The sequence below is a fragment of the Hyla sarda genome, unplaced genomic scaffold, assembly GCF_029499605.1.
Source record: "Hyla sarda isolate aHylSar1 unplaced genomic scaffold, aHylSar1.hap1 scaffold_1504, whole genome shotgun sequence".
Lineage (NCBI taxonomy): Eukaryota > Metazoa > Chordata > Amphibia > Anura > Hylidae > Hyla > Hyla sarda.
The window spans coordinates 1,271-23,338 of record NW_026608138.1 but is presented as its reverse complement, the minus strand read 5'-3'; the positions used below and the strand labels follow the sequence as shown (position 1 = coordinate 23,338).

The 22,068-nt window shown below is 46.2% G+C and overlaps 10 non-coding genes across 10 annotated transcripts; all 10 read left to right on the top strand.

The window, feature by feature from the left end:
- Window positions 1-1,028: 1,028 nt before the first annotated feature.
- On the top strand, window positions 1,029-1,219 carry LOC130309032 (U2 spliceosomal RNA). Its single transcript, XR_008857752.1, has one exon. It is a non-coding gene; the product is annotated as a U2 spliceosomal RNA (small nuclear RNA).
- Window positions 1,220-3,309: 2,090 nt separating this feature from the next.
- LOC130309031 (U2 spliceosomal RNA) lies at window positions 3,310-3,500 on the top strand. Its single transcript, XR_008857751.1, has one exon. It is a non-coding gene; the product is annotated as a U2 spliceosomal RNA (small nuclear RNA).
- Window positions 3,501-5,586: 2,086 nt separating this feature from the next.
- LOC130309030 (U2 spliceosomal RNA) lies at window positions 5,587-5,777 on the top strand. Its single transcript, XR_008857750.1, has one exon. It is a non-coding gene; the product is annotated as a U2 spliceosomal RNA (small nuclear RNA).
- Window positions 5,778-7,871: 2,094 nt separating this feature from the next.
- On the top strand, window positions 7,872-8,062 carry LOC130309029 (U2 spliceosomal RNA). The gene has a single exon (XR_008857749.1). It is a non-coding gene; the product is annotated as a U2 spliceosomal RNA (small nuclear RNA).
- Window positions 8,063-10,164: 2,102 nt separating this feature from the next.
- Window positions 10,165-10,355, top strand: LOC130309028 (U2 spliceosomal RNA). The gene has a single exon (XR_008857748.1). It is a non-coding gene; the product is annotated as a U2 spliceosomal RNA (small nuclear RNA).
- Window positions 10,356-12,440: 2,085 nt separating this feature from the next.
- LOC130309063 (U2 spliceosomal RNA) lies at window positions 12,441-12,631 on the top strand. The gene has a single exon (XR_008857780.1). It is a non-coding gene; the product is annotated as a U2 spliceosomal RNA (small nuclear RNA).
- Window positions 12,632-14,719: 2,088 nt separating this feature from the next.
- LOC130309061 (U2 spliceosomal RNA) lies at window positions 14,720-14,910 on the top strand. Its single transcript, XR_008857779.1, has one exon. It is a non-coding gene; the product is annotated as a U2 spliceosomal RNA (small nuclear RNA).
- A 2,095-nt stretch (window positions 14,911-17,005) lies between these two features.
- LOC130309050 (U2 spliceosomal RNA) lies at window positions 17,006-17,196 on the top strand. The gene has a single exon (XR_008857769.1). It is a non-coding gene; the product is annotated as a U2 spliceosomal RNA (small nuclear RNA).
- A 2,090-nt stretch (window positions 17,197-19,286) lies between these two features.
- Window positions 19,287-19,477, top strand: LOC130309039 (U2 spliceosomal RNA). Its single transcript, XR_008857758.1, has one exon. It is a non-coding gene; the product is annotated as a U2 spliceosomal RNA (small nuclear RNA).
- Window positions 19,478-21,570: 2,093 nt separating this feature from the next.
- LOC130309054 (U2 spliceosomal RNA) lies at window positions 21,571-21,761 on the top strand. Its single transcript, XR_008857773.1, has one exon. It is a non-coding gene; the product is annotated as a U2 spliceosomal RNA (small nuclear RNA).
- Window positions 21,762-22,068: the final 307 nt, after the last annotated feature.

Here is a 22,068-nt window from a genome sequence, read left to right as displayed (position 1 = left end):
AAAAGAGGCGAAAAGGAGAAAAACGTAAAAAAACGTGAAAAAAAAGTAAGAGGAAGAGAAGGGAAAAAAAGGTGGAAATGGGTTTAAAAGTGATTTCGGCGGAGAAATATATATATATATATATATATATATATATATATATATATATATATATATGCGCACACACACACATAGATATAAACGTATTCTCCGTTGAGATATTGCAGCCGCTGCTGTGTCCAGGCCCAGGAGCCTTAGCACTGTGCTGTGATGTCACTCAATACCACTGACATCACTAGGTGTAAACAACATCTCTCCTTTGCTGTGTATGTGACTATGGAGCTGTTTGGTGATGTCGTCTATTACGGCCTTCATAGAAGCAACAGGAGATTGTTGCATCCATCTTGAACCCTCAGAACTACAGTGCTATGATGTCACTCACTTCCACAGGCCTTGCAGAGTGTAAACAACAACAACCCAGCTTTGTTGTGTATGTAACCAAAGGGATTTGTGATGTCACCTAGAACCTTCACAGCAGCGACAGCTTTATGAGGAGCATCAGCACTGCTCTGCCTGAGCAGAACCATCACCGCCATAGGTTGTCAAATAACCCGGATTTAACCCACACAGGTAAGTCCAATGGGGTGCAGGCATGTCCTCTATGCTTACAGCTTCCCGTGGGTGTTGGTTTGATACCGTTTGGGGACAGCCAAGGAGGCATCTGCAGGCAACAAAGGTAGGTGTGTGCTTGTGTGTGTGTTTCCTATGCAGATCCTAAGCCCAGTGTCACATGCAAGTAGGAGGAGTAAGAAGGGTTCCTGGCAAATCCGGGTTATGGATTGCATTTAAAAAGGCCCCGTGGGAGTGCAATGGGCCCCTGTCTTGCTGCTTAGCAATAATGGTATGGGTTTAGGTTCTGCTGTGTGTACTGGTGGTTGACTGCCCCCCAGCCCAGAGTGTGCATGGAAAATTGTCTGGCAGCCTCCCTGACAGCAAGCAGTGATAGTGCCCATGAAGGGGACCTTGTTGGGCCCGCCCCTTTCACGGTTATCGCTTCTCGGCCTTTTGGCTAAGATCAAGTGTAGTATCTGTTCTTATCAGTTTAATATCTGATACGTCCCCTATCTGGGGACCATATATTAAATGGATTTTTGAGAACGGGGGCCGATTTCGAAGCTTGCTTCCGTCGCCCTATGCATTGACCCGATATGGCAGTATCTTCGGGTACAGTGCACCACCCCCTTACAGGGTTAAAAAGAAAGATTCCTACTTTCATTGCTACCTGCTTGCTGGCTAGCCAGCTAGCCAGCCCTGTGGGCCTTGCTGCTGCTGCAGCCAATAAACAAAAGGTGGTGCTGCTGCTGCTTCTGCTGCTTCTGCTTCTGCTTGTGTCTGGCCCCTGTTGGAGCGTCCAGGCACAGGACTTCTGCTGCTGCTGACTAAATGGCCTCCTTAATTGGATCATTTGAGTAGCCAGCACACCTGTGCAGGTAGGGCATGACATGATAGGCAGCTGCCTTGATAGCGGGTGGGTGCTGAATGTTCCTAATTGACAAAATAAGATTAATGCTTATGAAGAAATATAAAATCTCATCCCTTCCCCAATATCGCGCCACACCCCTACCCCTTAATTCCCTGGTTGAACGTGATGGACATATGTCTTTTTTCGACCGTACTAACTATGTAACTATGTAACATAACATGGGGGGGGGGGGGGGTCTCCTGGCTGTTCACACAGGTGTGTCATTGCTGTACATTGACCATGCATTGCTTCTGTGGTATTGCAAAGGCAAAGACAAATGCTTCCAGCCATCCATTGCACTAATGGATTGGTCATCAGCTGGCTGTCTATGTCCCGCATCAATATAGACCAAAGTACAGAGGGTTAGGCTATGCTATTGTGCACCTACCTGATGCATCAGAAGGTGCGAGGCCCTTGCTAAATTCTGTGCACAGACTTTGAGATCTATGCTTTAGACTGTATCTAAACCTGCTCCAACATGGACTGACATTCTGGCCTACTTTCAGCCGATGCGACTTGTCTGTCGCTGAACAGTCGCTTTTTATGTATTCAGCACCTATGTATAATGTTGTAAAAATGCTCTAGAAGCTAAAGTCGCAGAAATGTCACACATATTTGGCCTGCAACTTTCTGTGCGACAAATTCAGACAGGAAAAATCAGTATAAATCCTTAGAAAATTATCCCCCAGTGTCTCCATCTGCTGGCGGTATTGAATAAGCATTGCTGCACTGATGGGGTATGCATTAGACGAAAAAAAAGAAGAAAAAGAAGAATAATACGCCCAGAAAAGAGGCGAAAAGGAGAAAAACGTAAAAAAACGTGAAAAAAAAGTAAGAGGAAGAGAAGGGAAAAAAAGGTGGAAATGGGTTTAAAAGTGATTTCGGCGGAGAAATATATATATATATATATATATATATATATATATATATATATATGCGCACACACACACATAGATATAAACGTATTCTCCGTTGAGATATTGCAGCCGCTGCTGTGTCCAGGCCCAGGAGCCTTAGCACTGTGCTGTGATGTCACTCAATACCACTGACATCACTAGGTGTAAACAACATCTCTCCTTTGCTGTGTATGTGACTATGGAGCTGTTTGGTGATGTCGTCTATTACGGCCTTCATAGAAGCAACAGGAGATTGTTGCATCCATCTTGAACCCTCAGAACTACAGTGCTATGATGTCACTCACTTCCACAGGCCTTGCAGAGTGTAAACAACAACAACCCAGCTTTGTTGTGTATGTAACCAAAGGGATTTGTGATGTCACCTAGAACCTTCACAGCAGCGACAGCTTTATGAGGAGCATCAGCACTGCTCTGCCTGAGCAGAACCATCACCGCCATAGGTTGTCAAATAACCCGGATTTAACCCACACAGGTAAGTCCAATGGGGTGCAGGCATGTCCTCTATGCTTACAGCTTCCCGTGGGTGTTGGTTTGATACCGTTTGGGGACAGCCAAGGAGGCATCTGCAGGCAACAAAGGTAGGTGTGTGCTTGTGTGTGTGTTTCCTATGCAGATCCTAAGCCCAGTGTCACATGCAAGTAGGAGGAGTAAGAAGGGTTCCTGGCAAATCCGGGTTATGGATTGCATTTAAAAAGGCCCCGTGGGAGTGCAATGGGCCCCTGTCTTGCTGCTTAGCAATAATGGTATGGGTTTAGGTTCTGCTGTGTGTACTGGTGGTTGACTGCCCCCCAGCCCAGAGTGTGCATGGAAAATTGTCTGGCAGCCTCCCTGACAGCAAGCAGTGATAGTGCCCATGAAGGGGACCTTGTTGGGCCCGCCCCTTTCACGGTTATCGCTTCTCGGCCTTTTGGCTAAGATCAAGTGTAGTATCTGTTCTTATCAGTTTAATATCTGATACGTCCCCTATCTGGGGACCATATATTAAATGGATTTTTGAGAACGGGGGCCGATTTCGAAGCTTGCTTCCGTCGCCCTATGCATTGACCCGATATGGCAGTATCTTCGGGTACAGTGCACCACCCCCTTACAGGGTTAAAAAGAAAGATTCCTACTTTCATTGCTACCTGCTTGCTGGCTAGCCAGCTAGCCAGCCCTGTGGGCCTTGCTGCTGCTGCAGCCAATAAACAAAAGGTGGTGCTGCTGCTGCTTCTGCTGCTTCTGCTTCTGCTTGTGTCTGGCCCCTGTTGGAGCGTCCAGGCACAGGACTTCTGCTGCTGCTGACTAAATGGCCTCCTTAATTGGATCATTTGAGTAGCCAGCACACCTGTGCAGGTAGGGCATGACATGATAGGCAGCTGCCTTGATAGCGGGTGGGTGCTGAATGTTCCTAATTGACAAAATAAGATTAATGCTTATGAAGAAATATAAAATCTCATCCCTTCCCCAATATCGCGCCACACCCCTACCCCTTAATTCCCTGGTTGAACGTGATGGACATATGTCTTTTTTCGACCGTACTAACTATGTAACTATGTAACATAACATGGGGGGGGGGGGGTCTCCTGGCTGTTCACACAGGTGTGTCATTGCTGTACATTGACCATGCATTGCTTCTGTGGTATTGCAAAGGCAAAGACAAATGCTTCCAGCCATCCATTGCACTAATGGATTGGTCATCAGCTGGCTGTCTATGTCCCGCATCAATATAGACCAAAGTACAGAGGGTTAGGCTATGCTATTGTGCACCTACCTGATGCATCAGAAGGTGCGAGGCCCTTGCTAAATTCTGTGCACAGACTTTGAGATCTATGCTTTAGACTGTATCTAAACCTGCTCCAACATGGACTGACATTCTGGCCTACTTTCAGCCGATGCGACTTGTCTGTCGCTGAACAGTCGCTTTTTATGTATTCAGCACCTATGTATAATGTTGTAAAAATGCTCTAGAAGCTAAAGTCGCAGAAATGTCACACATATTTGGCCTGCAACTTTCTGTGCGACAAATTCAGACAGGAAAAATCAGTATAAATCCTTAGAAAATTATCCCCCAGTGTCTCCATCTGCTGGCGGTATTGAATAAGCATTGCTGCACTGATGGGGTATGCATTAGACGAAAAAAAAGAAGAAAAAGAAGAATAATACGCCCAGAAAAGAGGCGAAAAGGAGAAAAACGTAACAAAACGTGAAAAAAAAGTAAGAGGAAGAGAAGGGAAAAAAAGGTGGAAATGGGTTTAAAAGTGATTTCGGCGGAGAAATATATATATATATATATATATATATATATATATATATATATGCGCACACACACACATAGATATAAACGTATTCTCCGTTGAGATATTGCAGCCGCTGCTGTGTCCAGGCCCAGGAGCCTTAGCACTGTGCTGTGATGTCACTCAATACCACTGACATCACTAGGTGTAAACAACATCTCTCCTTTGCTGTGTATGTGACTATGGAGCTGTTTGGTGATGTCGTCTATTACGGCCTTCATAGAAGCAACAGGAGATTGTTGCATCCATCTTGAACCCTCAGAACTACAGTGCTATGATGTCACTCACTTCCACAGGCCTTGCAGAGTGTAAACAACAACAACCCAGCTTTGTTGTGTATGTAACCAAAGGGATTTGTGATGTCACCTAGAACCTTCACAGCAGCGACAGCTTTATGAGGAGCATCAGCACTGCTCTGCCTGAGCAGAACCATCACCGCCATAGGTTGTCAAATAACCCGGATTTAACCCACACAGGTAAGTCCAATGGGGTGCAGGCATGTCCTCTATGCTTACAGCTTCCCGTGGGTGTTGGTTTGATACCGTTTGGGGACAGCCAAGGAGGCATCTGCAGGCAACAAAGGTAGGTGTGTGCTTGTGTGTGTGTTTCCTATGCAGATCCTAAGCCCAGTGTCACATGCAAGTAGGAGGAGTAAGAAGGGTTCCTGGCAAATCCGGGTTATGGATTGCATTTAAAAAGGCCCCGTGGGAGTGCAATGGGCCCCTGTCTTGCTGCTTAGCAATAATGGTATGGGTTTAGGTTCTGCTGTGTGTACTGGTGGTTGACTGCCCCCCAGCCCAGAGTGTGCATGGAAAATTGTCTGGCAGCCTCCCTGACAGCAAGCAGTGATAGTGCCCATGAAGGGGACCTTGTTGGGCCCGCCCCTTTCACGGTTATCGCTTCTCGGCCTTTTGGCTAAGATCAAGTGTAGTATCTGTTCTTATCAGTTTAATATCTGATACGTCCCCTATCTGGGGACCATATATTAAATGGATTTTTGAGAACGGGGGCCGATTTCGAAGCTTGCTTCCGTCGCCCTATGCATTGACCCGATATGGCAGTATCTTCGGGTACAGTGCACCACCCCCTTACAGGGTTAAAAAGAAAGATTCCTACTTTCATTGCTACCTGCTTGCTGGCTAGCCAGCCCTGTGGGCCTTGCTGCTGCTGCAGCCAATAAACAAAAGGTGGTGCTGCTGCTGCTTCTGCTGCTTCTGCTTCTGCTTGTGTCTGGCCCCTGTTGGAGCGTCCAGGCACAGGACTTCTGCTGCTGCTGACTAAATGGCCTCCTTAATTGGATCATTTGAGTAGCCAGCACACCTGTGCAGGTAGGGCATGACATGATAGGCAGCTGCCTTGATAGCGGGTGGGTGCTGAATGTTCCTAATTGACAAAATAAGATTAATGCTTATGAAGAAATATAAAATCTCATCCCTTCCCCAATATCGCGCCACACCCCTACCCCTTAATTCCCTGGTTGAACGTGATGGACATATGTCTTTTTTCGACCGTACTAACTATGTAACTATGTAACATAACATGGGGGGGGGGGGGTCTCCTGGCTGTTCACACAGGTGTGTCATTGCTGTACATTGACCATGCATTGCTTCTGTGGTATTGCAAAGGCAAAGACAAATGCTTCCAGCCATCCATTGCACTAATGGATTGGTCATCAGCTGGCTGTCTATGTCCCGCATCAATATAGACCAAAGTACAGAGGGTTAGGCTATGCTATTGTGCACCTACCTGATGCATCAGAAGGTGCGAGGCCCTTGCTAAATTCTGTGCACAGACTTTGAGATCTATGCTTTAGACTGTATCTAAACCTGCTCCAACATGGACTGACATTCTGGCCTACTTTCAGCCGATGCGACTTGTCTGTCGCTGAACAGTCGCTTTTTATGTATTCAGCACCTATGTATAATGTTGTAAAAATGCTCTAGAAGCTAAAGTCGCAGAAATGTCACACATATTTGGCCTGCAACTTTCTGTGCGACAAATTCAGACAGGAAAAATCAGTATAAATCCTTAGAAAATTATCCCCCAGTGTCTCCATCTGCTGGCGGTATTGAATAAGCATTGCTGCACTGATGGGGTATGCATTAGACGAAAAAAAAGAAGAAAAAGAAGAATAATACGCCCAGAAAAGAGGCGAAAAGGAGAAAAACGTAAAAAAACGTGAAAAAAAAGTAAGAGGAAGAGAAGGGAAAAAAAGGTGGAAATGGGTTTAAAAGTGATTTCGGCAGAGAAATATATATATATATATATATATATATATATATATATATATATATATATATATATATATGCGCACACACACACATAGATATAAACGTATTCTCCGTTGAGATATTGCAGCCGCTGCTGTGTCCAGGCCCAGGAGCCTTAGCACTGTGCTGTGATGTCACTCAATACCACTGACATCACTAGGTGTAAACAACATCTCTCCTTTGCTGTGTATGTGACTATGGAGCTGTTTGGTGATGTCGTCTATTACGGCCTTCATAGAAGCAACAGGAGATTGTTGCATCCATCTTGAACCCTCAGAACTACAGTGCTATGATGTCACTCACTTCCACAGGCCTTGCAGAGTGTAAACAACAACAACCCAGCTTTGTTGTGTATGTAACCAAAGGGATTTGTGATGTCACCTAGAACCTTCACAGCAGCGACAGCTTTATGAGGAGCATCAGCACTGCTCTGCCTGAGCAGAACCATCACCGCCATAGGTTGTCAAATAACCCGGATTTAACCCACACAGGTAAGTCCAATGGGGTGCAGGCATGTCCTCTATGCTTACAGCTTCCCGTGGGTGTTGGTTTGATACCGTTTGGGGACAGCCAAGGAGGCATCTGCAGGCAACAAAGGTAGGTGTGTGCTTGTGTGTGTGTTTCCTATGCAGATCCTAAGCCCAGTGTCACATGCAAGTAGGAGGAGTAAGAAGGGTTCCTGGCAAATCCGGGTTATGGATTGCATTTAAAAAGGCCCCGTGGGAGTGCAATGGGCCCCTGTCTTGCTGCTTAGCAATAATGGTATGGGTTTAGGTTCTGCTGTGTGTACTGGTGGTTGACTGCCCCCCAGCCCAGAGTGTGCATGGAAAATTGTCTGGCAGCCTCCCTGACAGCAAGCAGTGATAGTGCCCATGAAGGGGACCTTGTTGGGCCCGCCCCTTTCACGGTTATCGCTTCTCGGCCTTTTGGCTAAGATCAAGTGTAGTATCTGTTCTTATCAGTTTAATATCTGATACGTCCCCTATCTGGGGACCATATATTAAATGGATTTTTGAGAACGGGGGCCGATTTCGAAGCTTGCTTCCGTCGCCCTATGCATTGACCCGATATGGCAGTATCTTCGGGTACAGTGCACCACCCCCTTACAGGGTTAAAAAGAAAGATTCCTACTTTCATTGCTACCTGCTTGCTGGCTAGCCAGCTAGCCAGCCCTGTGGGCCTTGCTGCTGCTGCAGCCAATAAACAAAAGGTGGTGCTGCTGCTGCTTCTGCTGCTTCTGCTTCTGCTTGTGTCTGGCCCCTGTTGGAGCGTCCAGGCACAGGACTTCTGCTGCTGCTGACTAAATGGCCTCCTTAATTGGATCATTTGAGTAGCCAGCACACCTGTGCAGGTAGGGCATGACATGATAGGCAGCTGCCTTGATAGCGGGTGGGTGCTGAATGTTCCTAATTGACAAAATAAGATTAATGCTTATGAAGAAATATAAAATCTCATCCCTTCCCCAATATCGCGCCACACCCCTACCCCTTAATTCCCTGGTTGAACGTGATGGACATATGTCTTTTTTCGACCGTACTAACTATGTAACTATGTAACATAACATGGGGGGGGGGGGGGGGTCTCCTGGCTGTTCACACAGGTGTGTCATTGCTGTACATTGACCATGCATTGCTTCTGTGGTATTGCAAAGGCAAAGACAAATGCTTCCAGCCATCCATTGCACTAATGGATTGGTCATCAGCTGGCTGTCTATGTCCCGCATCAATATAGACCAAAGTACAGAGGGTTAGGCTATGCTATTGTGCACCTACCTGATGCATCAGAAGGTGCGAGGCCCTTGCTAAATTCTGTGCACAGACTTTGAGATCTATGCTTTAGACTGTATCTAAACCTGCTCCAACATGGACTGACATTCTGGCCTACTTTCAGCCGATGCGACTTGTCTGTCGCTGAACAGTCGCTTTTTATGTATTCAGCACCTATGTATAATGTTGTAAAAATGCTCTAGAAGCTAAAGTCGCAGAAATGTCACACATATTTGGCCTGCAACTTTCTGTGCGACAAATTCAGACAGGAAAAATCAGTATAAATCCTTAGAAAATTATCCCCCAGTGTCTCCATCTGCTGGCGGTATTGAATAAGCATTGCTGCACTGATGGGGTATGCATTAGACGAAAAAAAAGAAGAAAAAGAAGAATAATACGCCCAGAAAAGAGGCGAAAAGGAGAAAAACGTAAAAAAACGTGAAAAAAAAGTAAGAGGAAGAGAAGGGAAAAAAAGGTGGAAATGGGTTTAAAAGTGATTTCGGCGGAGAATATATATATATATATATATATATATATATATATATATATATATATATATATATATGCGCACACACACACATAGATATAAACGTATTCTCCGTTGAGATATTGCAGCCGCTGCTGTGTCCAGGCCCAGGAGCCTTAGCACTGTGCTGTGATGTCACTCAATACCACTGACATCACTAGGTGTAAACAACATCTCTCCTTTGCTGTGTATGTGACTATGGAGCTGTTTGGTGATGTCGTCTATTACGGCCTTCATAGAAGCAACAGGAGATTGTTGCATCCATCTTGAACCCTCAGAACTACAGTGCTATGATGTCACTCACTTCCACAGGCCTTGCAGAGTGTAAACAACAACAACCCAGCTTTGTTGTGTATGTAACCAAAGGGATTTGTGATGTCACCTAGAACCTTCACAGCAGCGACAGCTTTATGAGGAGCATCAGCACTGCTCTGCCTGAGCAGAACCATCACCGCCATAGGTTGTCAAATAACCCGGATTTAACCCACACAGGTAAGTCCAATGGGGTGCAGGCATGTCCTCTATGCTTACAGCTTCCCGTGGGTGTTGGTTTGATACCGTTTGGGGACAGCCAAGGAGGCATCTGCAGGCAACAAAGGTAGGTGTGTGCTTGTGTGTGTGTTTCCTATGCAGATCCTAAGCCCAGTGTCACATGCAAGTAGGAGGAGTAAGAAGGGTTCCTGGCAAATCCGGGTTATGGATTGCATTTAAAAAGGCCCCGTGGGAGTGCAATGGGCCCCTGTCTTGCTGCTTAGCAATAATGGTATGGGTTTAGGTTCTGCTGTGTGTACTGGTGGTTGACTGCCCCCCAGCCCAGAGTGTGCATGGAAAATTGTCTGGCAGCCTCCCTGACAGCAAGCAGTGATAGTGCCCATGAAGGGGACCTTGTTGGGCCCGCCCCTTTCACGGTTATCGCTTCTCGGCCTTTTGGCTAAGATCAAGTGTAGTATCTGTTCTTATCAGTTTAATATCTGATACGTCCCCTATCTGGGGACCATATATTAAATGGATTTTTGAGAACGGGGGCCGATTTCGAAGCTTGCTTCCGTCGCCCTATGCATTGACCCGATATGGCAGTATCTTCGGGTACAGTGCACCACCCCCTTACAGGGTTAAAAAGAAAGATTCCTACTTTCATTGCTACCTGCTTGCTGGCTAGCCAGCCCTGTGGGCCTTGCTGCTGCTGCAGCCAATAAACAAAAGGTGGTGCTGCTGCTGCTTCTGCTGCTTCTGCTTCTGCTTGTGTCTGGCCCCTGTTGGAGCGTCCAGGCACAGGACTTCTGCTGCTGCTGACTAAATGGCCTCCTTAATTGGATCATTTGAGTAGCCAGCACACCTGTGCAGGTAGGGCATGACATGATAGGCAGCTGCCTTGATAGCGGGTGGGTGCTGAATGTTCCTAATTGACAAAATAAGATTAATGCTTATGAAGAAATATAAAATCTCATCCCTTCCCCAATATCGCGCCACACCCCTACCCCTTAATTCCCTGGTTGAACGTGATGGACATATGTCTTTTTTCGACCGTACTAACTATGTAACTATGTAACATAACATGGGGGGGGGGGGGGTCTCCTGGCTGTTCACACAGGTGTGTCATTGCTGTACATTGACCATGCATTGCTTCTGTGGTATTGCAAAGGCAAAGACAAATGCTTCCAGCCATCCATTGCACTAATGGATTGGTCATCAGCTGGCTGTCTATGTCCCGCATCAATATAGACCAAAGTACAGAGGGTTAGGCTATGCTATTGTGCACCTACCTGATGCATCAGAAGGTGCGAGGCCCTTGCTAAATTCTGTGCACAGACTTTGAGATCTATGCTTTAGACTGTATCTAAACCTGCTCCAACATGGACTGACATTCTGGCCTACTTTCAGCCGATGCGACTTGTCTGTCGCTGAACAGTCGCTTTTTATGTATTCAGCACCTATGTATAATGTTGTAAAAATGCTCTAGAAGCTAAAGTCGCAGAAATGTCACACATATTTGGCCTGCAACTTTCTGTGCGACAAATTCAGACAGGAAAAATCAGTATAAATCCTTAGAAAATTATCCCCCAGTGTCTCCATCTGCTGGCGGTATTGAATAAGCATTGCTGCACTGATGGGGTATGCATTAGACGAAAAAAAAGAAGAAAAAGAAGAATAATACGCCCAGAAAAGAGGCGAAAAGGAGAAAAACGTAAAAAAACGTGAAAAAAAAGTAAGAGGAAGAGAAGGGAAAAAAAGGTGGAAATGGGTTTAAAAGTGATTTCGGCAGAGAAATATATATATATATATATATATATATATATATATATATATATATATATGCGCACACACACACATAGATATAAACGTATTCTCCGTTGAGATATTGCAGCCGCTGCTGTGTCCAGGCCCAGGAGCCTTAGCACTGTGCTGTGATGTCACTCAATACCACTGACATCACTAGGTGTAAACAACATCTCTCCTTTGCTGTGTATGTGACTATGGAGCTGTTTGGTGATGTCGTCTATTACGGCCTTCATAGAAGCAACAGGAGATTGTTGCATCCATCTTGAACCCTCAGAACTACAGTGCTATGATGTCACTCACTTCCACAGGCCTTGCAGAGTGTAAACAACAACAACCCAGCTTTGTTGTGTATGTAACCAAAGGGATTTGTGATGTCACCTAGAACCTTCACAGCAGCGACAGCTTTATGAGGAGCATCAGCACTGCTCTGCCTGAGCAGAACCATCACCGCCATAGGTTGTCAAATAACCCGGATTTAACCCACACAGGTAAGTCCAATGGGGTGCAGGCATGTCCTCTATGCTTACAGCTTCCCGTGGGTGTTGGTTTGATACCGTTTGGGGACAGCCAAGGAGGCATCTGCAGGCAACAAAGGTAGGTGTGTGCTTGTGTGTGTGTTTCCTATGCAGATCCTAAGCCCAGTGTCACATGCAAGTAGGAGGAGTAAGAAGGGTTCCTGGCAAATCCGGGTTATGGATTGCATTTAAAAAGGCCCCGTGGGAGTGCAATGGGCCCCTGTCTTGCTGCTTAGCAATAATGGTATGGGTTTAGGTTCTGCTGTGTGTACTGGTGGTTGACTGCCCCCCAGCCCAGAGTGTGCATGGAAAATTGTCTGGCAGCCTCCCTGACAGCAAGCAGTGATAGTGCCCATGAAGGGGACCTTGTTGGGCCCGCCCCTTTCACGGTTATCGCTTCTCGGCCTTTTGGCTAAGATCAAGTGTAGTATCTGTTCTTATCAGTTTAATATCTGATACGTCCCCTATCTGGGGACCATATATTAAATGGATTTTTGAGAACGGGGGCCGATTTCGAAGCTTGCTTCCGTCGCCCTATGCATTGACCCGATATGGCAGTATCTTCGGGTACAGTGCACCACCCCCTTACAGGGTTAAAAAGAAAGATTCCTACTTTCATTGCTACCTGCTTGCTGGCTAGCCAGCTAGCCAGCCCTGTGGGCCTTGCTGCTGCTGCAGCCAATAAACAAAAGGTGGTGCTGCTGCTGCTTCTGCTGCTTCTGCTTCTGCTTGTGTCTGGCCCCTGTTGGAGCGTCCAGGCACAGGACTTCTGCTGCTGCTGACTAAATGGCCTCCTTAATTGGATCATTTGAGTAGCCAGCACACCTGTGCAGGTAGGGCATGACATGATAGGCAGCTGCCTTGATAGCGGGTGGGTGCTGAATGTTCCTAATTGACAAAATAAGATTAATGCTTATGAAGAAATATAAAATCTCATCCCTTCCCCAATATCGCGCCACACCCCTACCCCTTAATTCCCTGGTTGAACGTGATGGACATATGTCTTTTTTCGACCGTACTAACTATGTAACTATGTAACATAACATGGGGGGGGGGGGGGGGTCTCCTGGCTGTTCACACAGGTGTGTCATTGCTGTACATTGACCATGCATTGCTTCTGTGGTATTGCAAAGGCAAAGACAAATGCTTCCAGCCATCCATTGCACTAATGGATTGGTCATCAGCTGGCTGTCTATGTCCCGCATCAATATAGACCAAAGTACAGAGGGTTAGGCTATGCTATTGTGCACCTACCTGATGCATCAGAAGGTGCGAGGCCCTTGCTAAATTCTGTGCACAGACTTTGAGATCTATGCTTTAGACTGTATCTAAACCTGCTCCAACATGGACTGACATTCTGGCCTACTTTCAGCCGATGCGACTTGTCTGTCGCTGAACAGTCGCTTTTTATGTATTCAGCACCTATGTATAATGTTGTAAAAATGCTCTAGAAGCTAAAGTCGCAGAAATGTCACACATATTTGGCCTGCAACTTTCTGTGCGACAAATTCAGACAGGAAAAATCAGTATAAATCCTTAGAAAATTATCCCCCAGTGTCTCCATCTGCTGGCGGTATTGAATAAGCATTGCTGCACTGATGGGGTATGCATTAGACGAAAAAAAAGAAGAAAAAGAAGAATAATACGCCCAGAAAAGAGGCGAAAAGGAGAAAAACGTAAAAAAACGTGAAAAAAAAGTAAGAGGAAGAGAAGGGAAAAAAAGGTGGAAATGGGTTTAAAAGTGATTTCGGCGGAGAATATATATATATATATATATATATATATATATATATATATATGCGCACACACACACATAGATATAAACGTATTCTCCGTTGAGATATTGCAGCCGCTGCTGTGTCCAGGCCCAGGAGCCTTAGCACTGTGCTGTGATGTCACTCAATACCACTGACATCACTAGGTGTAAACAACATCTCTCCTTTGCTGTGTATGTGACTATGGAGCTGTTTGGTGATGTCGTCTATTACGGCCTTCATAGAAGCAACAGGAGATTGTTGCATCCATCTTGAACCCTCAGAACTACAGTGCTATGATGTCACTCACTTCCACAGGCCTTGCAGAGTGTAAACAACAACAACCCAGCTTTGTTGTGTATGTAACCAAAGGGATTTGTGATGTCACCTAGAACCTTCACAGCAGCGACAGCTTTATGAGGAGCATCAGCACTGCTCTGCCTGAGCAGAACCATCACCGCCATAGGTTGTCAAATAACCCGGATTTAACCCACACAGGTAAGTCCAATGGGGTGCAGGCATGTCCTCTATGCTTACAGCTTCCCGTGGGTGTTGGTTTGATACCGTTTGGGGACAGCCAAGGAGGCATCTGCAGGCAACAAAGGTAGGTGTGTGCTTGTGTGTGTGTTTCCTATGCAGATCCTAAGCCCAGTGTCACATGCAAGTAGGAGGAGTAAGAAGGGTTCCTGGCAAATCCGGGTTATGGATTGCATTTAAAAAGGCCCCGTGGGAGTGCAATGGGCCCCTGTCTTGCTGCTTAGCAATAATGGTATGGGTTTAGGTTCTGCTGTGTGTACTGGTGGTTGACTGCCCCCCAGCCCAGAGTGTGCATGGAAAATTGTCTGGCAGCCTCCCTGACAGCAAGCAGTGATAGTGCCCATGAAGGGGACCTTGTTGGGCCCGCCCCTTTCACGGTTATCGCTTCTCGGCCTTTTGGCTAAGATCAAGTGTAGTATCTGTTCTTATCAGTTTAATATCTGATACGTCCCCTATCTGGGGACCATATATTAAATGGATTTTTGAGAACGGGGGCCGATTTCGAAGCTTGCTTCCGTCGCCCTATGCATTGACCCGATATGGCAGTATCTTCGGGTACAGTGCACCACCCCCTTACAGGGTTAAAAAGAAAGATTCCTACTTTCATTGCTACCTGCTTGCTGGCTAGCCAGCTAGCCAGCCCTGTGGGCCTTGCTGCTGCTGCAGCCAATAAACAAAAGGTGGTGCTGCTGCTGCTTCTGCTGCTTCTGCTTCTGCTTGTGTCTGGCCCCTGTTGGAGCGTCCAGGCACAGGACTTCTGCTGCTGCTGACTAAATGGCCTCCTTAATTGGATCATTTGAGTAGCCAGCACACCTGTGCAGGTAGGGCATGACATGATAGGCAGCTGCCTTGATAGCGGGTGGGTGCTGAATGTTCCTAATTGACAAAATAAGATTAATGCTTATGAAGAAATATAAAATCTCATCCCTTCCCCAATATCGCGCCACACCCCTACCCCTTAATTCCCTGGTTGAACGTGATGGACATATGTCTTTTTTCGACCGTACTAACTATGTAACTATGTAACATAACATGGGGGGGGGGGGGGGGTCTCCTGGCTGTTCACACAGGTGTGTCATTGCTGTACATTGACCATGCATTGCTTCTGTGGTATTGCAAAGGCAAAGACAAATGCTTCCAGCCATCCATTGCACTAATGGATTGGTCATCAGCTGGCTGTCTATGTCCCGCATCAATATAGACCAAAGTACAGAGGGTTAGGCTATGCTATTGTGCACCTACCTGATGCATCAGAAGGTGCGAGGCCCTTGCTAAATTCTGTGCACAGACTTTGAGATCTATGCTTTAGACTGTATCTAAACCTGCTCCAACATGGACTGACATTCTGGCCTACTTTCAGCCGATGCGACTTGTCTGTCGCTGAACAGTCGCTTTTTATGTATTCAGCACCTATGTATAATGTTGTAAAAATGCTCTAGAAGCTAAAGTCGCAGAAATGTCACACATATTTGGCCTGCAACTTTCTGTGCGACAAATTCAGACAGGAAAAATCAGTATAAATCCTTAGAAAATTATCCCCCAGTGTCTCCATCTGCTGGCGGTATTGAATAAGCATTGCTGCACTGATGGGGTATGCATTAGACGAAAAAAAAGAAGAAAAAGAAGAATAATACGCCCAGAAAAGAGGCGAAAAGGAGAAAAACGTAAAAAAACGTGAAAAAAAAGTAAGAGGAAGAGAAGGGAAAAAAAGGTGGAAATGGGTTTAAAAGTGATTTCGGCAGAGAAATATATATATATATATATATATATATATATATATATATATATATATATGCGCACACACACACATAGATATAAACGTATTCTCCGTTGAGATATTGCAGCCGCTGCTGTGTCCAGGCCCAGGAGCCTTAGCACTGTGCTGTGATGTCACTCAATACCACTGACATCACTAGGTGTAAACAACATCTCTCCTTTGCTGTGTATGTGACTATGGAGCTGTTTGGTGATGTCGTCTATTACGGCCTTCATAGAAGCAACAGGAGATTGTTGCATCCATCTTGAACCCTCAGAACTACAGTGCTATGATGTCACTCACTTCCACAGGCCTTGCAGAGTGTAAACAACAACAACCCAGCTTTGTTGTGTATGTAACCAAAGGGATTTGTGATGTCACCTAGAACCTTCACAGCAGCGACAGCTTTATGAGGAGCATCAGCACTGCTCTGCCTGAGCAGAACCATCACCGCCATAGGTTGTCAAATAACCCGGATTTAACCCACACAGGTAAGTCCAATGGGGTGCAGGCATGTCCTCTATGCTTACAGCTTCCCGTGGGTGTTGGTTTGATACCGTTTGGGGACAGCCAAGGAGGCATCTGCAGGCAACAAAGGTAGGTGTGTGCTTGTGTGTGTGTTTCCTATGCAGATCCTAAGCCCAGTGTCACATGCAAGTAGGAGGAGTAAGAAGGGTTCCTGGCAAATCCGGGTTATGGATTGCATTTAAAAAGGCCCCGTGGGAGTGCAATGGGCCCCTGTCTTGCTGCTTAGCAATAATGGTATGGGTTTAGGTTCTGCTGTGTGTACTGGTGGTTGACTGCCCCCCAGCCCAGAGTGTGCATGGAAAATTGTCTGGCAGCCTCCCTGACAGCAAGCAGTGATAGTGCCCATGAAGGGGACCTTGTTGGGCCCGCCCCTTTCACGGTTATCGCTTCTCGGCCTTTTGGCTAAGATCAAGTGTAGTATCTGTTCTTATCAGTTTAATATCTGATACGTCCCCTATCTGGGGACCATATATTAAATGGATTTTTGAGAACGGGGGCCGATTTCGAAGCTTGCTTCCGTCGCCCTATGCATTGACCCGATATGGCAGTATCTTCGGGTACAGTGCACCACCCCCTTACAGGGTTAAAAAGAAAGATTCCTACTTTCATTGCTACCTGCTTGCTGGCTAGCCAGCTAGCCAGCCCTGTGGGCCTTGCTGCTGCTGCAGCCAATAAACAAAAGGTGGTGCTGCTGCTGCTTCTGCTGCTTCTGCTTCTGCTTGTGTCTGGCCCCTGTTGGAGCGTCCAGGCACAGGACTTCTGCTGCTGCTGACTAAATGGCCTCCTTAATTGGATCATTTGAGTAGCCAGCACACCTGTGCAGGTAGGGCATGACATGATAGGCAGCTGCCTTGATAGCGGGTGGGTGCTGAATGTTCCTAATTGACAAAATAAGATTAATGCTTATGAAGAAATATAAAATCTCATCCCTTCCCCAATATCGCGCCACACCCCTACCCCTTAATTCCCTGGTTGAACGTGATGGACATATGTCTTTTTTCGACCGTACTAACTATGTAACTATGTAACATAACATGGGGGGGGGGGGGGGGTCTCCTGGCTGTTCACACAGGTGTGTCATTGCTGTACATTGACCATGCATTGCTTCTGTGGTATTGCAAAGGCAAAGACAAATGCTTCCAGCCATCCATTGCACTAATGGATTGGTCATCAGCTGGCTGTCTATGTCCCGCATCAATATAGACCAAAGTACAGAGGGTTAGGCTATGCTATTGTGCACCTACCTGATGCATCAGAAGGTGCGAGGCCCTTGCTAAATTCTGTGCACAGACTTTGAGATCTATGCTTTAGACTGTATCTAAACCTGCTCCAACATGGACTGACATTCTGGCCTACTTTCAGCCGATGCGACTTGTCTGTCGCTGAACAGTCGCTTTTTATGTATTCAGCACCTATGTATAATGTTGTAAAAATGCTCTAGAAGCTAAAGTCGCAGAAATGTCACACATATTTGGCCTGCAACTTTCTGTGCGACAAATTCAGACAGGAAAAATCAGTATAAATCCTTAGAAAATTATCCCCCAGTGTCTCCATCTGCTGGCGGTATTGAATAAGCATTGCTGCACTGATGGGGTATGCATTAGACGAAAAAAAAGAAGAAAAAGAAGAATAATACGCCCAGAAAAGAGGCGAAAAGGAGAAAAACGTAAAAAAAACGTGAAAAAAAAGTAAGAGGAAGAGAAGGGAAAAAAAGGTGGAAATGGGTTTAAAAGTGATTTCGGCGGAGAAATATATATATATATATATATATATATATATATATATATATATGCGCACACACACACATAGATATAAACGTATTCTCCGTTGAGATATTGCAGCCGCTGCTGTGTCCAGGCCCAGGAGCCTTAGCACTGTGCTGTGATGTCACTCAATACCACTGACATCACTAGGTGTAAACAACATCTCTCCTTTGCTGTGTATGTGACTATGGAGCTGTTTGGTGATGTCGTCTATTACGGCCTTCATAGAAGCAACAGGAGATTGTTGCATCCATCTTGAACCCTCAGAACTACAGTGCTATGATGTCACTCACTTCCACAGGCCTTGCAGAGTGTAAACAACAACAACCCAGCTTTGTTGTGTATGTAACCAAAGGGATTTGTGATGTCACCTAGAACCTTCACAGCAGCGACAGCTTTATGAGGAGCATCAGCACTGCTCTGCCTGAGCAGAACCATCACCGCCATAGGTTGTCAAATAACCCGGATTTAACCCACACAGGTAAGTCCAATGGGGTGCAGGCATGTCCTCTATGCTTACAGCTTCCCGTGGGTGTTGGTTTGATACCGTTTGGGGACAGCCAAGGAGGCATCTGCAGGCAACAAAGGTAGGTGTGTGCTTGTGTGTGTGTTTCCTATGCAGATCCTAAGCCCAGTGTCACATGCAAGTAGGAGGAGTAAGAAGGGTTCCTGGCAAATCCGGGTTATGGATTGCATTTAAAAAGGCCCCGTGGGAGTGCAATGGGCCCCTGTCTTGCTGCTTAGCAATAATGGTATGGGTTTAGGTTCTGCTGTGTGTACTGGTGGTTGACTGCCCCCCAGCCCAGAGTGTGCATGGAAAATTGTCTGGCAGCCTCCCTGACAGCAAGCAGTGATAGTGCCCATGAAGGGGACCTTGTTGGGCCCGCCCCTTTCACGGTTATCGCTTCTCGGCCTTTTGGCTAAGATCAAGTGTAGTATCTGTTCTTATCAGTTTAATATCTGATACGTCCCCTATCTGGGGACCATATATTAAATGGATTTTTGAGAACGGGGGCCGATTTCGAAGCTTGCTTCCGTCGCCCTATGCATTGACCCGATATGGCAGTATCTTCGGGTACAGTGCACCACCCCCTTACAGGGTTAAAAAGAAAGATTCCTACTTTCATTGCTACCTGCTTGCTGGCTAGCCAGCTAGCCAGCCCTGTGGGCCTTGCTGCTGCTGCAGCCAATAAACAAAAGGTGGTGCTGCTGCTGCTTCTGCTGCTTCTGCTTCTGCTTGTGTCTGGCCCCTGTTGGAGCGTCCAGGCACAGGACTTCTGCTGCTGCTGACTAAATGGCCTCCTTAATTGGATCATTTGAGTAGCCAGCACACCTGTGCAGGTAGGGCATGACATGATAGGCAGCTGCCTTGATAGCGGGTGGGTGCTGAATGTTCCTAATTGACAAAATAAGATTAATGCTTATGAAGAAATATAAAATCTCATCCCTTCCCCAATATCGCGCCACACCCCTACCCCTTAATTCCCTGGTTGAACGTGATGGACATATGTCTTTTTTCGACCGTACTAACTATGTAACTATGTAACATAACATGGGGGGGGGGGGGTCTCCTGGCTGTTCACACAGGTGTGTCATTGCTGTACATTGACCATGCATTGCTTCTGTGGTATTGCAAAGGCAAAGACAAATGCTTCCAGCCATCCATTGCACTAATGGATTGGTCATCAGCTGGCTGTCTATGTCCCGCATCAATATAGACCAAAGTACAGAGGGTTAGGCTATGCTATTGTGCACCTACCTGATGCATCAGAAGGTGCGAGGCCCTTGCTAAATTCTGTGCACAGACTTTGAGATCTATGCTTTAGACTGTATCTAAACCTGCTCCAACATGGACTGACATTCTGGCCTACTTTCAGCCGATGCGACTTGTCTGTCGCTGAACAGTCGCTTTTTATGTATTCAGCACCTATGTATAATGTTGTAAAAATGCTCTAGAAGCTAAAGTCGCAGAAATGTCACACATATTTGGCCTGCAACTTTCTGTGCGACAAATTCAGACAGGAAAAATCAGTATAAATCCTTAGAAAATTATCCCCCAGTGTCTCCATCTGCTGGCGGTATTGAATAAGCATTGCTGCACTGATGGGGTATGCATTAGACGAAAAAAAAGAAGAAAAAGAAGAATAATACGCCCAGAAAAGAGGCGAAAAGGAGAAAAACGTAAAAAAACGTGAAAAAAAAGTAAGAGGAAGAGAAGGGAAAAAAAGGTGGAAATGGGTTTAAAAGTGATTTCGGCGGAGAATATATATATATATATATATATATATATATATATATATATATATATATATGCGCACACACACACATAGATATAAACGTATTCTCCGTTGAGATATTGCAGCCGCTGCTGTGTCCAGGCCCAGGAGCCTTAGCACTGTGCTGTGATGTCACTCAATACCACTGACATCACTAGGTGTAAACAACATCTCTCCTTTGCTGTGTATGTGACTATGGAGCTGTTTGGTGATGTCGTCTATTACGGCCTTCATAGAAGCAACAGGAGATTGTTGCATCCATCTTGAACCCTCAGAACTACAGTGCTATGATGTCACTCACTTCCACAGGCCTTGCAGAGTGTAAACAACAACAACCCAGCTTTGTTGTGTATGTAACCAAAGGGATTTGTGATGTCACCTAGAACCTTCACAGCAGCGACAGCTTTATGAGGAGCATCAGCACTGCTCTGCCTGAGCAGAACCATCACCGCCATAGGTTGTCAAATAACCCGGATTTAACCCACACAGGTAAGTCCAATGGGGTGCAGGCATGTCCTCTATGCTTACAGCTTCCCGTGGGTGTTGGTTTGATACCGTTTGGGGACAGCCAAGGAGGCATCTGCAGGCAACAAAGGTAGGTGTGTGCTTGTGTGTGTGTTTCCTATGCAGATCCTAAGCCCAGTGTCACATGCAAGTAGGAGGAGTAAGAAGGGTTCCTGGCAAATCCGGGTTATGGATTGCATTTAAAAAGGCCCCGTGGGAGTGCAATGGGCCCCTGTCTTGCTGCTTAGCAATAATGGTATGGGTTTAGGTTCTGCTGTGTGTACTGGTGGTTGACTGCCCCCCAGCCCAGAGTGTGCATGGAAAATTGTCTGGCAGCCTCCCTGACAGCAAGCAGTGATAGTGCCCATGAAGGGGACCTTGTTGGGCCCGCCCCTTTCACGGTTATCGCTTCTCGGCCTTTTGGCTAAGATCAAGTGTAGTATCTGTTCTTATCAGTTTAATATCTGATACGTCCCCTATCTGGGGACCATATATTAAATGGATTTTTGAGAACGGGGGCCGATTTCGAAGCTTGCTTCCGTCGCCCTATGCATTGACCTGATATGGCAGTATCTTCGGGTACAGTGCACCACCCCCTTACAGGGTTAAAAAGAAAGATTCCTACTTTCATTGCTACCTGCTTGCTGGCTAGCCAGCTAGCCAGCCCTGTGGGCCTTGCTGCTGCTGCAGCCAATAAACAAAAGGTGGTGCTGCTGCTGCTTCTGCTGCTTCTGCTTCTGCTTGTGTCTGGCCCCTGTTGGAGCGTCCAGGCACAGGACTTCTGCTGCTGCTGACTAAATGGCCTCCTTAATTGGATCATTTGAGTAGCCAGCACACCTGTGCAGGTAGGGCATGACATGATAGGCAGCTGCCTTGATAGCGGGTGGGTGCTGAATGTTCCT